Genomic DNA, 23940 nt, shown 5'->3' with positions numbered 1-23940 from the left:
AATTATTCAACCATCACTATTATTATCCAAAATAAAATATATGATATTGGTTAATAATTATAATATATGGTCAATTTTGATTATAAAATTGATCAAATATTAAATATAAAATTAAATATATAAAAAATTTAAAAATAAAAATACATATAAAAAATAAAAAAATAAAAAAAACTCGCGAGCTTATGAACAGACACAAGGTCGAATTTTTCGAGCTCGACTCGAGCTCAAAATCTTCATTGGTGAGCAAAAACATTAAGAGGAATGTGTGCTTTTTATTAAAATAAAAAAATTAATGAAAAGTTTACTTTTAGTTTTATTGTAATTAATTAAAATCAAATAATACATTATAATTATACAAATATGTATATATTATCATGTCATATAAAATTTTACAACTTAATCATTATTTTCATAAATGAAAAACATTCTTATTTTTTTGTTTTAATATTTTCATAAATAAAAAAAATTCTAATTACAACATCAGAGACGAAAAATTTCCGTAGCTAAATTTTAAAAAAAATTAGCAATGGAAATACAGACGGAAATAACCAAAAAAATTAAGTGCCAGCCATCACGATTTTTTAAGCAATCATTTAATAGTATCAGAGACGAATAGAGAGACGGATTATAACATATTTTAACAAAATTATATATCCGTCTCTAAAATAAAAATTATTAATAATTTATCATAAAAAAAATTCGGTCTCTAAATCCGTCTTCATCAAAGACGGATTTCATTCTGTCTCTAAATTTTCGTCTCTGATATGCGCTCACGTGGATGTCGGAACCCTAAGCTCCAAATTTTTCGCTGTGTTTCTGGGCAATTTTAGTCATTTCTAACTAAAATTGCCACAAAATCAATACTTATAGGACTAAAATTGTCAATCCAGTAATTATGGACTAATTTGCATCCCCTATACTTACGGGACCAATTTTACAATTTTGCCTATATTAAAACCAATAGACTAACCAACTAATTACAATCATATGGTCCATATATAACTTGAGAACAACTATCTGAAGTCTGAGGCCTGTACTACTCTACCTATTTGTTTGTGAAACTCCTTCCACACTGTGCATGTCCAGTTCTACAACTACGATGAAATAATTGAATTATTTATTTATGCATTTTGTCCTACCCTTTGATCATATGTGATCTTGCTCGAAATCGGCGAGCTGGATGAGCGACCTCACCGCAGTTGACCAACTCCAGCAAGACCAAGTATTTGGAATCCTGAGAATGAGACAAGCAAAGTGAGCTCATCGGGTACGTCCCTCCGACGCTCAAGTTAGGCTGATCGAGGAAAAAGTGTGCGATCAAGGATGTGGATCGAATGGAATTAGCATTAATTACCTCGTAATTTGGCGTCTCGGGGTATTTATAGGGCTCAGCCGGGTATTGTTGAACAGGCCACGTGGTGTCATTTGGCTAGCTCACGCCCTAGATCGGATGGCTGGCGTCGTCTGGGTCTTCGAATGGTTTCTTCAGGTCCGGGTCGGGTCGCGCCTACCCGATTGATAGGAGGACGCGGATCTTGAGGAATAGGACAAAAGGGCCCCTCATTAAGGGTATTTTTGATATTTTGACATTACCCCTATCATTACTCCCCTACTTATTCAAAGTGCAGAGCCTTGCACTACGAAGAAGTAGAAAGGTCACGACTGTTCGATCAAACTGGAGGCGCGTTCACATGTCATCATCCGGACGCCTGTGTTAGATGCGCGTTTCCCCAGACATTTCCGCCTACATATAGGCCTTCATTCAAACAATGAGACTTATCCCACTCTCAAGCTTCAACAATCAGTATCCAGAATTCGATTTCGATTACGACCTGCAGCTTCCCGAGCCATCCTGCTCTTAAAGGTACGATGTCTTCGAGTTTTAGTTCTAATTCTAACTCAGACACAGGGTCTGGCTCGAGGTTGCCTGTGACCTCGCCAAGCTAGCTGAGGCTCCTGCACCTTCCTTTGTTGCGTCCCCTAAAAGGAACAAAAAGTTTGTCATCCCCAAGAAATCCCTAAAGTCCGCAGACGAGTAGGCTGGCCCTTCTACTCTAGAAAAGTTCCAGGATAGGTTGGCAAGAAATCCTTGGCAGGTAATAGTTAGCATTGTTAAGACGCCCGTACATAAGATTAGGTAGCGTTATTTTATCCCTCAAGATTATGAAATTTTGATACCAAAATCTTTCGATCGCATGCATCGACCTCCGTCAGGTTTTTGTGCATTTTCCATTAAGAACTTCGACGCTGGTTTGAGGTTGCCCCTGTCTTCTCCTCTAACTGCCATCTTGTATAGGTTAGGACTTTTACCTATGCAGCTGTCCCCCAACTCCATAAGCCATATCCTTTCATTCATTATAGTCATGAAGTTTTTGCGTTTAGCGCCCAGTTTTCATAACTTTTGGTCTTTGTATTCTTTTACCGTTTTCAAGCGATCGGGTGATAGGGGTGTAGATATTTAGAGCCTTTGAAGTCTAACGTCGGCCCCTGGCGCAAGAAGTACATCTTTATTCGACCTCCGCCTAGTGAGGTTTGGCCCTTCAGACTAGAATAGACTAAGTATAAACCCTCACCGAAAACAAGTGGAGGGGGGCTGGAAGGCAACCAATTAAACAGCCTTATGGCTTATAAGTATGACCCGAAGAAGCTTTTAACCGAGAAGGTTCTGCTGCTCGCACGTCTATCTCCAGCACCCCTCCACATCAAAGAGACCCTAGGTGATTTTTTATTCCGACGTTTAATCTAACAATGTGCTTCGTTTGAACCTTGGCTCAAATTTTTTCTGTTTGTGCAGACGAATTAGTGATGAAGTCCCGGTTAGCCTTGCGGTTGAAGGCCATCCAGAATCAAACTGGAAAGCCCCCAATCGCACCCACTGCTGACACTTCTGCGACCGCAACTGCATCGCCGTCGCCTCTTTGCACACAAGTCCCCTCTGGTCGTCCCGAGGCCAATCATAGCCCACGACTCAACGCACCCATTCAGATCGATAGTGAGGGGATTCCTCTTCATGGGTATAACTCTGAGGACCTAGATCTTCATCTTAACGACGAGCCAAGCGAAGGTCAAAATACCGACCATGAGGAGGATTTGGGCGATCAAGGCAGAGAAGAAGGGGGGAACTCAAAAAAGAGGAAAAGACACCACAAGCACAAAGGCAAAAACTCTGCCGAACCCAAGGGTAAGAGCCCTGTCGAGCCCTCTGACTCCTCCAAATCTTCTCTGCCAGAGGTGAACCGATGGGCCAAATCTCAGAGCACGATAGCTCGAGAAGCTGCTGAGAAGTCCGACCATCAGGAAGATCGTGAGCGCTATCTTCAACTGGAGCGATTCTCGACCTGCTGGGAGCAAACTCGAGAAGAACTCAAGGGAGCCAACCAACCAACCTCTGAGCTGAAGGGTGATCGAATCATCCCACACTGGAACATCTCTGCTAGTAGCTCAGTCCTTTTCTCTGGACCTGGGCAAGATTCCTGGGACCTGTTTGATGCCTGCATCCTTCCTCGTGATCAGGTTTCCTTTTTGGTGAACACTCCCACTAGGATCGAGGAACATGGGGCCCACGCCCTAATGCAGGTAACTTCTCTAGTACATCTGATTTTATCCTTCTTTTAGCTCTCTTTTAATCATCTGCCTTCGGTTCGTCATGCTAGATAGCCACTTTCTTCCGGAGCTTGTCTATGAAATGTGCGAGTTACTGCAGGAACCAAATAGCTGCCCATGTCAGGGTTGGGGAACTCTCGACCCAACTAGAGGAGAGAGATAGGATGGACCGAACCCATGTGGAGGAGATGTAGACTTTGATCGAAGAAGTACAGAAATTGAAGGGCCAGCTCTCAGCAGCTACGGAGGCCAAGGAGGTCGCATTCTCCGAAGGAAGGAAGGAGGGGTTCAATGCGGGCAGGGAGGCTGAGTTGATCGATGGTCGAAAGGAGTGTTTCCAGTCTGGCCACGCTTAGGGAATTGAAGAAGGCCAGGCTGGTCGCATCACACTCGAGGAACATCACCAGGCCCTCACAATGCCCGAGTTTCTATAGCTCGCGATTTCCTGATGTCCGGCACGTTCAAGACCACTGTTGAGATCAAGTCGGCCGACTTCTTCAACAAGGGCTACAAGACTTGTGAGGCCTGCTCAAAACTCTAGGCGGCTTTCCAGATTCTTTTGATCGGAGTCACATGGACATAACCTTAGATGGGAAGCTGCAGCTGTACCCTGAAGAGTCCACCCCTACGGATGACGAGTTCTCTGTTCTGCTTGACGAGATCGAACCCAATCCACAGCTAGGCGCTGCTAATTCCTGGGTCATTTTGGTAAGGTGGGGTCAACACTTAGTATCTTTAACTTTTGTACTAACCCCCAAACAGAATTTTTGATGTAACTATTTTTTGTCAATACAACACTTTTGGGCTCGATTCTTGGATTCGCATACTTAAATACTTGCTGCACTACTATTATCGTGAAAACCTTGTTCGGTTAGTATGCTGGGTGCATCTTTTTCAGATCGCCCCTTTATTGACCGCATTCCACAGAATGCCTCCTTTTCAGTTGGCATGTAGGGTGCATCTTTTTCAGATCGCACTTTGTTCAACGCCTCTTTTTCAGTTGGCATGTAGAGCACATCTTTTTCAGATCGCACTTCGTTGAATGCCTCTTTTTCAGTTGGCATGTAGAGTGCATCTTTTTTAGATCGCACTTTGTTGAATGCCTCCTTTTTAGTTGGCATGTAGAGTGCATCTTTTTCAGATCGCACTTTGTTGAATGCTTTTTTAGTTGGCATGTAGAGTGCATCTTTTTCAGATCGCACTTTGTTGAATGCCTCTTTTTCAGTTGGCATGTAGAGTGCATCTTTTTCAGATCGCACTCGTTGAACGCCTCTTTTTCAATTGGCGTTTGACATTTCGGTCAGGAGGCCCGATAAATAACGATAAGCATAAAAATATGTATACGAAAAATACACATGACTTGCGAACTGGTATTAAAACGATAAGAATATTTGGCCTTTTTCAGGCTCCTACAGGAGGATGAAAGTTTGTACAAAATAATAGGCCTTTCCCAGGCACAAAATAGAGACCATTGACTCAACTCACACAGGAAATTCGACCTTCCGAACCTTTATAGTTCGTTGGCCTTTCGCAGGCTCCCAAGATATGCGACCTCCTTCAGTTGATGGTCGTTCGCAGGCTCCTTAAATATGTGATCCTCTTCAGTTGATGGTCTTTCGCAGGCTCCCAAGATATGCGACCTCATTCAGTTGATGGCCTTTCGCAGGCTCCTTAAATATGCGATCCTCTTTAGTTGATGGTCTTCCGCAGGCTCCTTAAATATGCGATCTCCTAAGTTATGCATAAAACCTTTTCGAATTCCGGATGTTCCATGGCCGTGGTAAGCTCTGCCCATGCATATCCTGCAACCTGCACGTACCTTGCTTCCTGATCTCGATGATTTTGTATGGGCCCTCCCAACAAGGATCGAGCTTGCCCACATACTTCGAAGCCTCCACCTTCTTGAGTACCAAGTCGCCCACCTGAAGTTGCCTCGGCCAGATTTTGCGATTGTGATTTTTCATCATCAATCCCTTGTGATGTAAAATCCTTGCGTATGCAGTGTCTCTCTTTTCTTTTATCACTGTGAGGTCAAAGCCCCCCTCGTTGTTGTTCGACTCGGGGTCATACATCGCGATCCGCTGGGACTCCGCACCGATCTCTGCAGGGATTATTGCTTCCGTGCCATATACCAAACAGAATGGAGTCTCACCTGTTGTTGTTCAGGGTGTGGTTTGGTATGCCCACAAGACTCCCGACAACTCTTCGACCCAAGATCCCTTGTTCTCCAGTCGCGTCTTCAGATGCTGTAAGATCGTTCGATTTGTCACCTTGGTTTATCCATTAGCTTGTGGGTTCGCGACCGCTGTGAAGTGTTGTGCGATCTTGAGCTCCTTGCACCATTCCATGATCTTTTTCCCCTGAAACTGAGTCCCGTTGTCAGAAATTAATATTCTAGGTATGTCGAACCTGCATATGATGTTCTTCCAAATAAAAGCGATAACTTCCTTCTCTGAGATCCTAGCTACAGCTTCTGCTTTGACCCATTTGGAGAAGTAGCCCACTACTATGATAAGAAACTTCTTTTGAGATTGGGTCGGAGGGAAGGGTCCCACGATATCTATTCTCCACTGGTCGAATGGACATGCTATCTTGACAGGCTCAATGGGAGTCGCCAGTTGATGGATCAAGGATGCATACTTCTGGCAGCTTCCAACTTCCTTACCAGCCCCTTTGTGTCCTTTAACATAGTTGGCCAGAAGTATCCTTGGTGCATCACTTTCTGAGCTAGCGACCTTGCTCCCGAATGATTTCCACAACTGCCCTCATGGATCTCTCGATCACGTATTCAACTTTTTCTTCATCCAAGCACCTCAATAGGGGTCCATCAACTGTTTGCTTGTATAACTGGCCTGATATCAGGGTAAATCTTGAAGCTCGAAATCTGACTCTTTTGGCTTTAATGGGGTCTTCGGGTAAGGTGTCGTTCTCTAGGTACTTCACAATTTTGTCTTTCCAGAATTCGACCCCAGATATTGTCTGCACCTCAGCTTTGCCCGAAATAGTCGATTGCTCTCGAACTAATGCCGTAACCTTATGATCTCTTATTCCGGACATTGTTGCTCCAAACGTGGACAAGGCATCCGCTTTATCATTCTTTGCTCTGGGTACCTGCAAAATGGAGCATTTATAGAACCTGTCCATCCAGTTTTTGACAATGTCTCTGTAGGATGTCATCGTCTTCTCTCTAGTCTCATACGTCCCTTCGATTTGGAGTGCGACCAGCTGGGAGTTCGTGAAAACCTCCAAGTCCCTCGCCCCGGCATCGTAGGCAAGCTCTAGTCCCAAAATTAACGACTCATACTCTGCTTCATTATTAGTGATCGGGAACGACAGACGGGCTGCGACCTCGATCTCCACCTCCTTGGCTCCCTGGATCAATATTCCGGCTTCCCCAATTGTTTGCATTTGAGGATCCATCAACGTGCAGCATCCACTTGCCATTATGCTCCTCGTGATCGCTGGACAGCTCTGTCACAAAATCAGCCAACACCTGCGCCTTTTGCGTTGTTCTGGGTTGGTAGTCAATGTCGTACTGCCCCAATTCGACCGCCCATTTGATTAACCTTCCTGACGTTTCTGGTCGGGACATCACATGTTTCATAGGATGATTGGTCAATACAACGATTTAATACGATTGGAAATATGGTCGCAGCTTGCGAGCTGTGATGACTAGTGCGAGTGTCAGCTTCTCCATTTCTGAATACCTCAACTCTGCCCCTTGCAGTATCTTGCTCACATAGTAGATGGGGCTCTGACTCCCTCCTTCTCACACTAGCACCGAGTTGACTGCGCTCTCGGACACTGCCAAGTACAGAAATAACGTCTCCCCTTCTTTAGGATTTGCGAGCAGTGGAGGCTTTTTCGCATTCTTCGCTCCACTCGAAATTCTTAGTCTTTCTCAAGGTCTTAAAGAAATGTAAGCTCTTATCAGCAGATCTGGAAATAAATCGATTCAGGGACGCGATCTTACTTGTCAGCTTCTGCACTTCCTTGATTGTGGTCGGCGATCTCAGGCTCATAATGGCTTGAATCTTCTCGGGGTTCGCCTCAATTCCCCGCTCGCTGACCATATACCTCAAGAATTTTCTGCCTCCCACTCCAAATGTTCATTTATCCGGGTTCAGCTTCATTCCATACTGAATACCTGTTCGAGGTGGTCCTGCGACCTCTTGCTCTTGACCACCATGTCATCAACGTACACCTCCATGGTTCTCCCGATAAGCTCGCTGAACATCTTGTTCACCAACTGCTGGTATGTTGCGCCTGCATTTTTTAGACCGAACGACATAACATTATAACAATAAATTCCCTTATCGGTAACGAAAAATGTCTTCTCCCGATCTTCCTTGGCCATGTAAATCTGGTGGTAACCTTGGTAAGCGTCCATCATCGAAAACATCTCGAACCCCGTCGTTGAATCCACCATGATGTCGATTTGAGGCAAGGGATAGGGGTCTTTTGGGCAAGCTTTATTCTGATCGATGAAGTCCACACACATCCTCCCACTTTCCTGAAGACTTGGGAACAAGCACCACATTAGAGAGCCAATCAGTATACTGTATTTCAGACACATACCCGGCTTCGAGTAGCTTGGCGACCTCCTTCTCTATACTCTTGTTCTTTTCTCCCCGGAAGGATCACTTCCTCTGCTGCACTGGTCGTGCTGCGGGGTCGACATGTAGCCTGTGCACGATCACTTCCGGGTTGACACCTGTAAAGTCTGACGGGCTCCATGCGAACATATCTACATTCTTCCTCAGGAATTCAATCATGGTTGTTTCTTTTTCCCCCATGTTCGCTCCGATCCTTGGGGTTTTTTCCTGCTCTTCTCTCACGAGTTGCACGGACTTGTATTCGCCACTGGGCTTCATGTGTTCAGCTTTGTAGGGCCTTGGTTCAGTGTCTCCTTCGACCTTCCTCTTTTTTAGGCCAAATTCCCTTTTTACCGACAAGTTATAACATTTCCGAGCCTCCTTCTGGTCGCAAGTGACCTCCCCTACTCCATTCTCTGTTGGGAACTTCAGCTTCATATGATACGTAGAGATGGCTGCTAGGAACGAATTTAGGCTGGGTCTGCCTAGGATGACATTATAGGCGAATGGGGTATCCATCACCAAAATTTTTACCATCAAGGTTTTTCTCTTCGGTTCACCACCCATGGAAACTGGAAGCTCGATCATTCCTAGTGAGGCTACTTCACTCCCTCCAAAACCGACTAGTGGGGTTATCATCGGTTTCAAATGGGCGTTCTCTAGGCCCATCTTATCGACCACGCTTTCGAAGATAATATCTGCAGAACTCCCACTATCTACCAACACCTTGTGAACAGTGAAGTTCGCTATGTCAAGCCTGATGACCATCGGATCGTTCATATCCCCACCGTCCACCAGCCTATCCGAACTATCAAGGGAGATGGCCTCCTCTTCTTCTACCTTCAGTACGAACTCCCTTTCTCGGCTTGATCCCAGGCCTCTTGCACATCTCTTCCTGGTTCTCTGTGAATCTCATGCGCTCGGACCCCCTGCAATCATATATATAACCCCTTTGGTTGGTTCATTGCTTCGGTTCGCCTGAACTTTGTCAGTTTTGGGTGAACTGGGGTTGCGATCTCTGCTTCTCAATCGACTCCTTGCTCTGTCTTTATGGGCCTTACATCCGCTGGCGATTTGATCGCGGAAATATCCCTGTCGTGTTAACCTTTCTATCTCATCTTTCAGCTGGAAGCATTCCTCCGTGTCGTAGCCCCTTTCGCGATGGAACCTGCAGTACTTGTTAGGGAATTTTTTGGAGGGGGTATACCTGGTATGCCTCGGCTACTTCTGCACATCTACATTTTCTACCATCATCAGGGCTCTCTCGTGTGTCATGGTTAGCGGAGTGTAATTGTGATATTTAGGCTGGTATTTTGGCTGTCTCAGCCCATTACTTTTAGTCTTGTTCCCACTGCTCCCTTTAGCGTCATACGGCCTCTTGTATGTCTGTTCGCGTTCCCTTCGCTCAGCATCTTTCAACGCGTTCATGTCTTCTTCATCGATGTACTTCTGGGCTAAAGCCATCAGATGCTCCACGTCAACTAGGGGGTCGCGTGCGAGCGCTGATGTGAACGGGCCTTTCTTCAGTCCATGGATCAAAATGCTGACCATCATATCAATTCGATGATCCTGTACTTCCCATGAAGCTCTTCAAGGTTTCTCCTTCTCCTTGACGTATATTGAAGAGATGAGTAGCCGACCTCTTCTGTTTCTTCTTACTAGCGAAGAGGAAGGAGAACTTCTGGATAAATTGCTCGTACAAGCTGACACTCCCCTGGTGTTAAGGGCCGCGCGCGTACTCGGCACCCTTGATGCGCACTTCAGCCACTCAACTGTTCTACATGGCCGACCAATCAACCTTCTCCGAGGCGTGCAAATGATGCTGCTACAAAGGTGTCGGGGCAGGATCGGGAGAGCCCAACACGCAGCTTCATCCAGCGAGAGAGCTGAGAACCCAGAGGACGGACACTCCCAGTTGGCGGAATTGGAGGGGAAGGTCTCTTCACTAGAACCTGAGATCACGATGTTGAATTCGGAGTTGGATGTATGTTGGTAGGTGATTCAGGAGATGGCTGGCGTCTTTGGAGGCGACGGCACTGCCGATATGCGGCGTGACATGGAGCAGATGTCCATTCAGATTGGTTTGCTCCAGCGTGCAGTGGGTAGCACGCCTATTGTTGCTCACGACCCAGGTCCTAGGGTTCGAATTCGTGGACCGAAGGCGTATAGCGGTGATCGTGATGCGAAGGAGGTCGAGAACATCCTCTTTGACATGGAACAGTACTTCCTTGCGGCAGACGTGCGGGACGAGGCAAGGAAGGTGGCGACTGGAACCATGTATCTAACTGGTGACATAAAGCTTTGGTGGCGTACTAAGTATGCGGAGATCTAGGCCCATTAAGTGCAGCTTGATACGTGGGCTCTTCTACGGAAGGCGATCAGAGAGCAGTTCTTCCCCGAGAATGTGGAGTACAATGCTAGGAGGGCATTGCGAAAGCTTGAGCATACAGGTTCCATGCGGGAGTATGTGAAAGCTTTCTCAGCACTGATGTTGAGCATCCGAGACATGTCGGAGGCGGACAAGCTGTTCACTTTCATGGAAGGCTTGAAACAGTAGGCGAGAAATGAGTTGCAGCGGCAACGGGTGACTAATTTGAGTTTGATTATTATAGCGGCCGAGCGCCTGGCAGATTTCAACCAAGAGACTCCGAAGGATAGGCAGGCGACGCGTAGTCCTGCACAGAGTAAGCCGAGTGGGATGAGATCGTTCAGGAATAACTTCAACAGAGGTGGGGGAGACCAGAAGCCCCACGCTCAGAATGGCTCACAGGGCGGTTCAGGCAGAAACAAGCCCTAGGAGAACAGGCAGGGAGCACCACAAAGGAGGAGCAGGTGTTTCTTCTGCGATGGTCTGCATGGGTATCGGGATTGCCCAAAGAGACAGGTATTGAACGCAGTGGCGGCGATCTTTGCCGACAAAGCGTCATCCTCGAAGTGTGTGGAGCCACAAGCAGCGGCAGGTGGCGAGAATGATTCGGAGGAGGATGAGGACAATTTGGGAGCTGTATCCCAATGGTGCAACACATTCTCTACAGTGGCGGCGAAAAGAGTTGTGCCACCCCTTGCGAGAAAGACTGTACCGGCTCTTACTGCGGAACAGCGAAAAAGAAAGAAGAAGAAGTTCACCCCCGAAATCCTAGGAAGAAAGGGTTGATGTTCTTGGATGTGAAGATTCATAGTAAGCCGATCCGTGCCATAATTGACATTGGAGCCTCTCACAACTACCTTGCGAGCGCCGAAGTGGCGAGACTCGAGCTCGTGCTGGAGAAGGGAGTTGGGCGTGTGAAGGCGATCCACTAGGCTGCACAACCCATTGTCGGTGTAGCCAAGTCTGTGCTGATTAAGGTTGGTGCTTATGAGGGCAAGACCAATCTTTCTGTTGTGGTGATGGACGACTTCAAGCTTATCCTCGGGCTTGAATTTCTATGGGATACACGCACAGCGGTCTTACCTCATGTCGATTCGCTGATGATGATGGAAGCGAAACCGTGTTTCATCCCTACCTTGGCCGGACGCACAGGAGAGAAGAATTTGTCGGCCACAGTTTGAGAAGGGTCGCAAGCGGAATGAGCCATCCTACTTGTGCACTCTTTGTTTTGATGAAATGGAACAGGTGTTAGAGCCCATCCCGGGCGGTATTAAGAGACTGTTAAGGGAGTTTGAGGACGTAATGCCAGACAAGCTGCCTCGGAAGCTACCGCCGAAGAGGGCAGTGAATCATGAGATCGAGTTGGTGCCTGGCACAAGACCGCCCGCCAGAGCACCGTACAGGATGTCGCAATCTGAGCTTGTGGAGCTTAGGAAGCAGTTGAAGGATATGCTGGAGAGAGGAATCATCAAACCTGCTAAGTCGCCGTATGGAGCGCCGGTCCTATTTCAGAAGAAGGCCGACGGCTCCCTACGCTTGTGTTGTGACTATCGGGTGCTGAATAAGATCACTATGAAGTACAAGTACCCGATACAGTTGGTGGCAGACTACTTCGACCATTTGAGTGGAACGATCTACTTTACGAAGATAAACTTGAGATCGGGCTATTGGGAGGTCCGAATCACGAGGTATGGAGCTTTCGAGTTTCTTGTCATGCCTTTCGGCCTGACTAACGCTCCCGCAACCTTCAGCACCTTGATGAACTAGGTACTTCACGGTTTTCTCGACGAGTTTGTGGTGGTGTACTTGGATGACATTGTTGTGTATAGCAGAATCTTGGTCGAGCATGAGGACCATTTGCGGCAGGTTCTGACGAGACTCCACGAGCACAAGCTACATGTGAAGGTGTGCTCATTTACTCGGGAGAGTATCAGTTTCTTGGGACAGATCGTGGAGAGAGGACGCATTCGGATGCATCCCAAGAAAGTACAGGCTATCGAGGAGTGGAGACCGCCGAGTGATGTTCATGACTTGCACTCATTTCTTGGCTTGGCGAATTATTATCGGCGATTTGTGAAGGACTACTCCGCGATAGTACGGCCTTTGACGGACTTATTGAAGAAGACAGAGACTTGGAATTGGACGCCCCAATGCCAAGTAGCCTTCGATGATTTGAAGAGAGCGATGGTGACAGGTCCTGTGTTGGCCTTACCAGATATGTCAAAGCCATTTGTGGTGGAGACAGATGCTTCAGACTTTGATTTAGGAGGAGTTCTAATACAAAACGGCCATCCAGTTGCCTTTGAGAGCAGAAAGTTGAAGAATGTTGAACGACGTTATTCAGTGCACGAGAAGGAGTTGTTGGCCATAGTTCATTGCGTTCGACTATGGTGGCACTATTTGTTAGGCTCTCCCTTCGTGGTCAGGATGGACAACACTACAGTGAGTCATTTCATGTCGCAGCTGAAGCTGACCAATAGGCAGGCACGTTGGCAGGAGTTACTATCAGAGTTTCATTTTGTGTTGGAGTATCGGGCCGGCTCCAACAACCACGCAGTAGATGCCTTGAGCCGTAGGGCGGATTTTGCGAATTTGGAGTTGATAGCAGCGCTCTCCTCTAGCGCGGCTGCTATCTCTGTGAAGGATCAGGTGTGGAAGTTACTACCGAGAGATCCCACAGCGCAAAGCCTAATTCGGCTTGTCGAGTAGGGCAAGGCTCGGCAGTTTTGGATCAAGGATGGATTGTTGATAACCAAGAAAAACCGCGTATATGTTCCGAGAGGCAGGGACCTACAAAAATCACTCCTCAGAATGCCACGACACTCTTTGGGCGGGACACCAGGGATAGGAGCGCACGTATGCCTTGGTGCGGAGGGCCTACTATTGGCCACAGATGTGGGACGATGTCGAGACGTATGTCCGCACTTACTTGATATGTCAGCAGGACAAGGCAGACCATCAGAAGAAGGCCGGTTTGCTACAACCTCTTCCTATCCCAAAGCGTCCATGGGAGAGCGTCTCCATGGATTATATCTCTGGATTGTCTAAGTTTGGGGACTTAGGCTCTATTATCATCGTGGTAGATCGTTTGTCAAAATATGCTACTTTCATTGCAGCACCCAAACATGTTACGGCGGAAGGGATGACTCATCTCTTCTTCAAGCACATTGTCAAATATTGGGGAATGCCAAAGGATATTGTCAGTGATCGAGACTCCCGTTTTACTGGCGTCTTCTGGACCGAGCTGTTCAAACTCCTCGGGTCCACACTTTCCATGAGCTCGAGCTATCATCCACAGTCCGATGGTCAGATAGAACGCTTTAATTCTATGTTGGAGGACTACCTTCGACACTTTGTGCGAGGTATGCATAAGGATTGGGTGAAGCTCCTGGATGTCGCTCAGTTGTGTTTCAATGCTCAAAAGAGCTCTTCCACCAACAAGAGCGCTTTTGAAATTGTTACTGGGCAACAGCCGCTCCTTCCTCATACTCTTGACACCCCATAAAGTGTGAGATCCCCTCTTGCTCGAAGTTTCTCCCACGAGTGGAAGCACAATGTTGATATTGCTAGAAGTTGCCTGGAGACAGCTCAGAAGCGAATGAAGAAGTATGCAGATCAGAATCACCGCTTCATCGAGTTCAATGCGGGAGAACTGGTGCTGGTGAAGGTTCCGGATCCGAGATTCTCAAAGTCATCAAGGGGGAGAGATCCTTGGTTGATGCAGAAGTATGTTGGCCCTTGGCCCGTCATTAGGCGTATTGGGATGGTGGCGTACATGGTGGAGTTGCCGCCGTGGTGGAAGATCCACAACGACTTCCATGTGAGCCAATTCAAGAAGTATTCAGCAGATAAGGAGGACGATACCCGCAATCAACCCAGCCGCCCACAGCTTGAATTGACGAAGACGAAGGAGAAGGTGGCTGAAGCAATCCTAAATCACCGAGTGACGAGTACCGCGAAGAGAGACCACACAGAGTACTTGGTGAAATGGATGGGATGCAGTAGCGAGGAGAACACTTGGAGCGTACCATGCTTCCTAAAGGCATTTCTACCTCTTGTTGAAGTGTACCATGCTTCCATAGTGCCGGGGACATCGCTATCTCAGGTGGGGGAGGATGTCAAGGGCCGTCCGCGTACTCGGCACCCTTGACGCGCAGTTCGGCCTCTCAACAGTTCTACATGGCCGACCAATCAACCTTCACCGACAGACGATGGATATCTTCAGTCTTAGAGTCCTAGGAGTTGGTCTTTTACTGCTTTGTTATTTGCTTTCTGTTTTTTAGATTGCTCAGGGGGACGTTACGCCTCCTGAGGTGCAATTTTCAGATTTTCTATTATCTAGTGTAGACAATAGATTTTGTTTTTTTAAACCTATTACAGGGGGGAATGAGTTCAAGAAGCTTGGTTTAGTGACGTGTTAGAGTCCCCCTTAAGGCGATCTCCTTGCTCTAGCATCGTTGTTTACTGTATATGCACTTTTCAGCAATAATACAAGCTCCTTTCTCGAATCGCGTGTGCAATTTACTGTTTTGTGATTTGTTCCTCCCTACTCTAATTTCTTTCGGCGTGCTGCGTTAGCGCCGAGCGGAGGTGTGTGCGGAGATTGGCGGACGTAGTTAGCGGACTACTAGCCACACGTTGTGCTTTGTTGAAGGCGCCTCGTGAGACCTGGGGTAGGCTGATGAACCACTCTTGTGCCTTTTCTGCTAGAGTGGTAGCAAACAATTTAGCCATTATGGGACCTGATAGCCATCTCAAATTCATCACCATCTCAAACGCAGCGACATGTTCGTAGGGGTCTTTGGCTCCATCATATCTCTGTAAATCGGGCACCCTGAACCCCGGTTCCACCACCTGGATCAGTATATCATTATTGAATGGGGAATTCTTGCTATTAGAGACTATCTCTCCTTGCTTCTTCAGTTCATCGATCTGCTTATGGAGGCTTTCTATATGTTTCCCGACGCTTTCGACCTCTCCCCGGGATATTACTGGCTCCCTTCCCTTGGCTCAGACCTGGCTGCTAGAGCCTGCCTCCGACATTGCTGGCCTCCTGCTTCGTCGTTTCGGCTTGCTCGGTTCTTCGGATTCTCCCATCAGCTCTCTGTTTTCAAATAATTTTCTCCTCACAGTTCCTTTTTCGACCGGGGTTGTCGTCCTCCTTTCATACTCCACAATGGCGTTCTTACTACCTTCCTCAATCATTCGCTGCAACTCATCCCTAGTCAGGTGCAACATTGATCCGCCTCTTCTCGGCGTCTCCTCTTCTCTGTTATTTCTCCTCAAAGAACCTTCCATAGCGACAGGTGATTCTCAGATAATTTCCACAGATGGCGCCAACTGATCTTGCTCAAAATCGGCGAGCTGGATGAGCGACCTCACCACAGTTGACCAACTCCACCAAGACCAAGTAGTTGGGATCCTGAGAATGAGACAAGCAAAGTGAGCTCGTCGGGTACGTCCCCGACAACGAGCCTCCGACGCTCAAGTTAGGCTGATCGAGGAAAAAGTGTGCAATCAAGGATGTGGATCGAATAGAATTAGCATTAATTATATCGTAATTTGGCGTCTCGGGGTATTATTAGGGCTATTCGGGTACTGTTGAGCAGGCCACGTGGCGTCATCCGGCTAGCTCACGCCTTGGATCAGACGGCTGGTGTCGTCTAGGTCTTCGAATGGTTTCTTCGGGTCCGGGTCAGGTCGTGCCTGACCCGATTGATAGGAGGACGCAGATCTTGAGGAAAAGGACAAAAGGGCCCCTCATTAAGGGTATTTTTGGTATTTTGACATTACCCCTATCAATATGTTTATTCCTTTTAAATTAATGAATATGTATTAATTTAATTTACCCACAAAATTATACCTATAGAAATGTACCTGGGATAACAGTTCCTTGAGTGAGAGGGCCAGGAGCTCCCAAATGTTGCTTAAATTATTAATAAGAGTGAAGTAGATATAAATGCTGTAAAATTGAAGAAAAATTTGCTGAACCATAGCCGGAAGGAATAAAATGAAAATATTGAATAAGTTTAGGATGATCTTCCAATTAATTTATAAATGCATCAATGAAAATGAAAATTACCCTTATAAATGTGTAATGATAGTTTTATAATTAGCAAAAATTAAAATAATATGTAAAACTAATTTATTTGAATTAATATTTACCAATAAATATTTGTGGTATGCACATATCATATTTAACAATAAAGCTTGAGTTGGGATGATAACATGGTAGAATGAAAAACCTCAAGGATGAGTTGACAATATATAAACTAAAACCTCAAGGATCATCACGGATGTGGTGGAACCTCTAATATTCTGAATTTTGGGTCAGGGCGCAGTGTCTTTCTGGCATGATAATTGATTTGGTGAGAAGCCGCTAGCCCTGCTAGTTCGCGGGGCCCCCGACACTATGGAGCCGGTATGTTATTATTGGCATGAGAGAGAATGGAATGTACTTAGAATCTTCAGGATTGTCCCACCACAGATTGCGCATGTTATCTGCCAAATTCCTATTGCAGCGGGACAGAGGGACAAAATCGTGTGGACCGCGGCGAGTAATGGGACATTTTCCACGACATCGGCATGGGAGGCCATTCAAGTGGTGTCTCCTCGGCGGCAACTTTTTATAGATATATGGCACTGTTCCTTGCGGCCAACAGTGTCCGTCTTCTTATGGCGGCTTTTACAGGATTGGATCCCAGTGGATGAACGCATGAAGTGAAAGGGATTTAGTTTCTCATCAAAATGCCAACGTTGTGAGGCAGAGGAGAGCATCTCTCATCTATTTGTTGAAGGGGCAGTAGTTCGAGATGTGTGGCTGCACTTTTCTAACGTCTTTGGGCTTCAGCTTTGTAAAACGGGGGACTTGCTTCGTATAGTGCACCTCTGGCGATACTCCACCCCATATCACTCAGATTTTCACATTCGCACTTTGGTACCATTTCTGATTCTATGGTTCTACTTGGACGCAGTGAAATGCTGCAAAATATCATGGGGTACATTTTACGGCCACGGGAATCATATTGGAGGTTCAGCGCCAGCTTCGCACATTGTATGCCGCACGGGTCATGACGAGCATACAGTGGAAGGGGGATTTGCACCGAGTGTTGGCTATGGGTTTCTGCTTCAGGCCGATGGTGCCTCGGGCACCCATAGTGGTGTGTTGGAGTATCCCCACTCCGGCGTGGTTTAAGCTGAATTCGGATGGGTCCTCGCTCGGGAACCCCGGGCCGATAGCAGCGGCAGGCGTTATTCAGGATGAAATTGGACAAGTGCATCTAGCATACTAGTTTGCTTTGGGTACGGCCACTAGTGTGGTCTCAGAGCTTAATGCTATTTGACGTGGTTTAGAGCCAGCTCGAGCACATAGTTTAGCACCCATAGTTGTTGAGGTGGATGCTACCGTAGTTCTCCAGCTCTTGCAGTCACGAGTATCTGGGATGTGGGAGGTGCAACATTTGATCATGCGCATTGTGCAGCTCCAACAAGAATTAGGATCCGGCGTACGACATGTTTTTCGAGAGGCTAATGGAGCGGCTGATTATCTTGTGAAGGAAGCTGCGTCTCGACAATTGACTCGGGTTATGTATCAGGAGGACATTACGAGAGTACTGCGAGGCATTATGATATTGGATAAACTAGGCACTCCCTACCTTCACCGGTGAGCTTGAGTGATGCTTTGAGATTGATTTTTGGTCGGACGTTAGGGGAGAGATTGGCGGGGGCATTACGCAGCAAGTCAGACCATCGTATAAAAGGGATAAGCATGTCTATAGATCAAATTCTATTTGTTTTCTAGACTTGGATAGACTTTGCTTTTTAGTGATTATCATTGATTTTGCACATAAATTAGAATTTCTTTGACTGTAAAGGGAGTAAGTACTCCTCGTTTATTGTTTTTGAATTGTACACTCTATAACTTTTTATGAGGTAATAAACCGATAGGGGCCGCCAAACCCCCCGCCTAGGCACAGACTGCTTTTGAAAAAAAAAAAAACTAAAATCTCAAGGATAGCATAAATTAACTATATATATGTATGTATTATTGGAAATATTATCTGCAAAATTGTGTGATGGAAAGAATCACTCCCTGAATGCAAAATTTCAGTACTACCTTGGTGCCATCGTAAAAATCGTTTGCTCCCTAAAGTTAACACAATTACTCTCTAGTACACTTGTGCGGAGAGTTGGAATAGCTTGTTAGTATTACATTAAAGATGTACAAAGAAATAATAGAAGAAGAGAGGAGAAGACTCGATTGTTTTCTTTGGCGTGCTCATAATGAAGAATGGCAAGCCTAATTTTAATGTCTAGAATTATATTAGCTTCACCTAAATCTTTCATGTCAAACCGTGACAAAAGGAATAGTTTGGTTTTAATAATTACTTCTAATGGGTACTAAAAATTAGCATGTGGTCGACATAAAAATCATTGAATGCTCCCCATTACGCTAAAGTAAATTGTCTTTTTGGATAAAAGCCAATCATGGGCTTTTTATATCAAAATAGAAACAAGTGTAACAACAACATTTGGGACAACATGAATGTCAACCATCAAAATATTTTTTTAGAAAAAAAAAAAGAACTAGCTATTAACCTTAATTGGAAGAACTCTTTCACTTCAACTTTCCTTCTTTTACCCACTGAGAGATGCTAAGAACAAAATATCATGACCAGCTAAGGAGAGTGATGACTATTGAACTGTAGAATGTCAACTACAAACCACTACATAACAAGAAAAATAAAGGGATGCATATGACAATAGCTACACAACTCATAAATATCAGATAATAAAGAAGAACCGCATGACAATACGCTTAGTTAACCACCCTCAGTGAACAAGAACTAGTGACAACCTATTCCAACTACATTTTACTGAAGCACTAGCCAAGACATTTAGAAAAACTCAGTAAATTGGACCCTGAAATAAAATTTAGGTAGAAATGTGACACCCTCTTTTTACATGAATTCCATTTTATGATAAACTTATATTTAACCCAATAAAATAAACCATATTTTTGTTGGAATAAGGAAAGAAAAATCAATTAGATTGACGGTTTTGATAATCATTTAAGCAATGTTGTCCCAAAGAATATGGTAAGTATTTGTCTTTGGCACATGTATCTGTTGTGCTTACCAAATTAAGTCAAGCACTACTTTGACGTCACAACAGATGCCCATAGACCACTTTAATAACCGTGCAACAGTTGGACTACTTATTGGATGATGGTCATAAAACCAACTGTTGGGTTTGAAATATTCCAAGTCGAGAACCTCGAGAATGGGGATCGCGTGTCCTATGTTGACTTGCATTAAAAGTCCCATTCATTTGATGAGTGCTATGTTTAATCGGCAACAGACATGGAGTGTCTACGCGATCTTTGTTGATCGATTGACTAGGAGTCAAATCGACTGAATTGACTCACGAGGCTCATCATATGGAAGCTTTAGAGGCTTGATCGGCATGACTCGAATTTTTGATTCCGATAGTATGGGAGTAGTCCTCACGTGCATGCAATGACTGTATCTTGAATTTTTGCGAGAGATGATCGTGTCTTAGACATTGTCATCATAAGCCTTGTGCAGTGCAGTCAAAGCATGCAGCGAGGACGGTGAGTTCCAAGAAGAGGATCCGTCCCTTGTCAAAACGTGACAAATGTGTCTCCTGTGCACATGGAGATGCATTTACGCTCTATAAACCTGTGGTCATAGTCATTGGTTGAATAGGAAAAGAGGCTCCTATAACTAGCAATTTGGCGTAACGTAATCTCAAGTATTAAGCACAGACGCCTAGTCCAAGATGGGAGCCGACACCCAATTTCATGCACTAGACTAAGGCCAGTAGATGATAGATGGAAGGTTCATACCCGTATGGACTCTAGAGCCTAAAAGTTCACATGGATATTCGCCTAGTCTCTAGTTCTATGGACCGTTGCTAGACGGCCACACATAGTGACGGGCTTTCTTGATCAAGGGTTGATCGAGAATTATTAATTAAATTAGATTTAATTAATAATAGTATTTGACACTAGCCCAAGTCTAGCTAAAAGGTGAACCTAAAGAGTCACACAGAAATCACTGAGAAGGGACGAGTAATTAATTGAGAATTAATTCCATAAGTAATTGGATTACTTATAAATGAGAGGGATCCATTGGATGGGGGAGCCCAAAAATAAATTAGTAGGATTAATTTGGGCTTGCCGTTATTATTTAATAAGTTGAACTTTTTAATTAATAAAGGCTTATTGAGTTCATATATTTAATTGGATTAAATATATGATGGGCCTATTTAGGTGAATTTTAAGTAAATTAGATTTAATTAAAATTAATTGGGTCTTGCATTGTATCTTAATAAAATCGGCCAAGCACCTAGTCAAAGGTTGTTGGAGAATTCTAGGAAAGGAAATTATTGACTAACATTTATCACTTTTGGAAAGTGTTATGTTAGTTGTTTTTTATTTGGAATAAAGAATATATTACCTTATGGATTGTGGAATGAACTTAGACATATTCTAATACATCCATACAAGGTATATATATGTATATTAGTTATTTGAAATAACTAATAAAAATAGAACACAATACAAGAATAATTTCCCACCCTAGAAGCCCCAATTCGGTTGCCCCCTCTCTCAAGAATACTTGGTGTGTTCTTTTTCTCCCTAATTCTTTTCTAGCAAAGTGAATTGAGCATATTCCGGTGTAGTGTGTACGTATCTTTAGAGGGTTTCTATGTTGAAGTCTCGCGTGAACGGATCAAACGAAGGAGGTTCCAAGAAATTCAAGCAAAGAGGTAATTCTTGGCTTACGATTTTTGGACCTCTTGTTTCAATTTTACCATTAACCCCGTTTAATTTTATTATTGTTATTATTGACTACATCGAACGTCCGGGAACTCCAAAGGTACACCCTTGGAATCATGGTATTATTATGTTCGGCTTTTAATTTACGAATTTCTATCTTACCGCTTCCACTTGCACGTTCCAGGGCCGATCCACACACATTTTTCATTGCTTTCAATTTTTACTCGAGATATTACATCGACATTGCATAATGACTTATGCCACCAAGATTTTCTAGTTTATCCTCAACCTTAGCATTTATAAACATAGAGAAAGGAAAAAAGTGCAATTTCTAGTTGTTACAAAACTTAAAATACAAATCCACTTAAAAAGTTTAGTATATATGTAATTATGTAGTTAGAACTCCTTACTTAAGGTGACATTGTTGACCTACCTAGTAATACCAAGGATCGGCCTTATGCTCCATGTAGCTAGTCGTTCTGTGATATATATATATATATATATATATATACACACAGTAAAATGAATTTCATGCGATGAAGCCCACCAATAGAATCTCGTCATACAATCATAATAAATTTAAGAAGCAACACATAGTTATATCAATGACCAAATATCAATTTACAGTATATAATTGGACGTTATCTTTTATTCTCTTAGGACCTTGCTTACCCAAAGTGGAGTGCATCACTCAATGAGCTTGGTTGGCTATTATCATCTCAATCTCAACATCTCAGGTTTCTTTCTTGATGTAACACATCACATAGCTCGTATGATACCCTATCACATAATCATTCATCTGTCATCTGTACAATATAACCACATATAAACACATAATAACAATTTTACAGATATCAAAGTAATCCAAACAAATAGTCAACATTCACGACCAAAAAGTATAAATAACAATCATAAAAAATCCATATATCCAATTAGCTATATTTAACTCAAATCTCAAAATGATTGTATTAATACAAAGAGTTGCTCAATCGTCTGCTTTATTGTCACGTCCTACTAATAAATTTTGATACATAATCAATATATTGGTAAATATTAAATAAAATATTAAATAATATTCGTACATTTTCTGTCAATCCTTTTAATATTTCATTTCTAACGAAACTCGAATCTCTATTTTGGTTTCTTCAAAATATCAAACATTCTAAGCTTCCAAAAATATATATAATTTATCAATTAGATCACGAGAATTTGTTCTATCAAAATCCTTATAACTTAGTGGTTGTAGGAAAAATATCGCAAAATTACCACAAATTGTGACATTTCCGACAGGCTTTGTTTGATCGTCAGTTTTCTCATAGTTTGTGACTAGCTTTGCTATAACCTTATTTTCCATTTCAAATCAAACATTAAAAGTGCAACTGTAATGCCGTCTCAAATCCCATCGCCAGTGTGTGTACGTATATAATTATCTATAGCAAAATCCATCTCTCAAATATAATGCAATGGTTATATGGCGATTTCCTCATTTAATTGAAACTATCCTCTCATTTGTATTACTATATAAAGCATGTTTGTGTACTAAAATTTCAAGTAGACTTGGCCAGAGGATGACTCTATTTCAAAATATACTATTAATACTTCGAGAACGAAAATAAATTATGTTTTTTACCTACTAATAGACAATGATAAGATTTATATACATACATATATATACACACACATATATATGAGTTTGAGGGGCAAGATTCTTTTTTATCCTATTAAAAAAGGGTTAATTTCGCTTTTGGTACCATAAATGTGGCGAGTGTCGCATTTGATATCATAAAACACAAAAATACAAGATTTCTTATTGTTTACAAAAATGAAAATGTTAAGAAAAACTTATTTTAATATATATAATAAATAGTTATAATTAAAATTATAATTATCTTTATTTCAAATAATTTCAAAGATCTATTTTACTATTTTTGAAATTAAATTATTATTTGGTCTAAAAATATATTAATATTTAAACACAAACTGTAAAAAGTAAAACTAGTTTTTTGAGTAGAAGTATTAGATAAATTTCAATGCTTCTCGCCAAGAGTTTGGGCCACCATTGACGTTGAAGTTTCTTGTAGTTGTTAAGAAGAATGTGTCTGAAAAAACGTATATAATCTACGAGAAAATGATATATGTTCTCAATTAATCTTATTATTGCTAGGGTTTCTTTATCTCTTTCCCATTAATAAAGGAGGATGGTGCTGATATTAATACGTACTTCAATGATTTTTAGTTGAGATACAAAACAATAACTTCAATGATTCGGACTTTAAAAGATAACGTGATACTGACAATGAGACATATGTAATATCTGGAAGCAACGTGCTGAGGCTTAAAGACTACAAGATCTTGGGTGATAATTCTACTAAATTTTAAGGCTAATTAAGCAATTGTTAGTTTATTGTAAACTTTTACTAGTTGTTAAATGTGAATTGTCAATATATATACATACATATATATATTAACTTTTGTTTTATTTTCAACCAATGGCATATTAACTAAACGACAGCCAAAAAATACATTATGTCCAGCCTTGACAGAGTTTAAAAGGTTTAAACTGACCCAAA

The sequence above is a fragment of the Sesamum indicum genome, linkage group LG4 (assembly GCF_000512975.1).
Source record: "Sesamum indicum cultivar Zhongzhi No. 13 linkage group LG4, S_indicum_v1.0, whole genome shotgun sequence".
Taxonomy (NCBI): Eukaryota; Viridiplantae; Streptophyta; class Magnoliopsida; order Lamiales; family Pedaliaceae; genus Sesamum; species Sesamum indicum.
Note: the sequence above shows the minus strand (reverse complement) of the source record.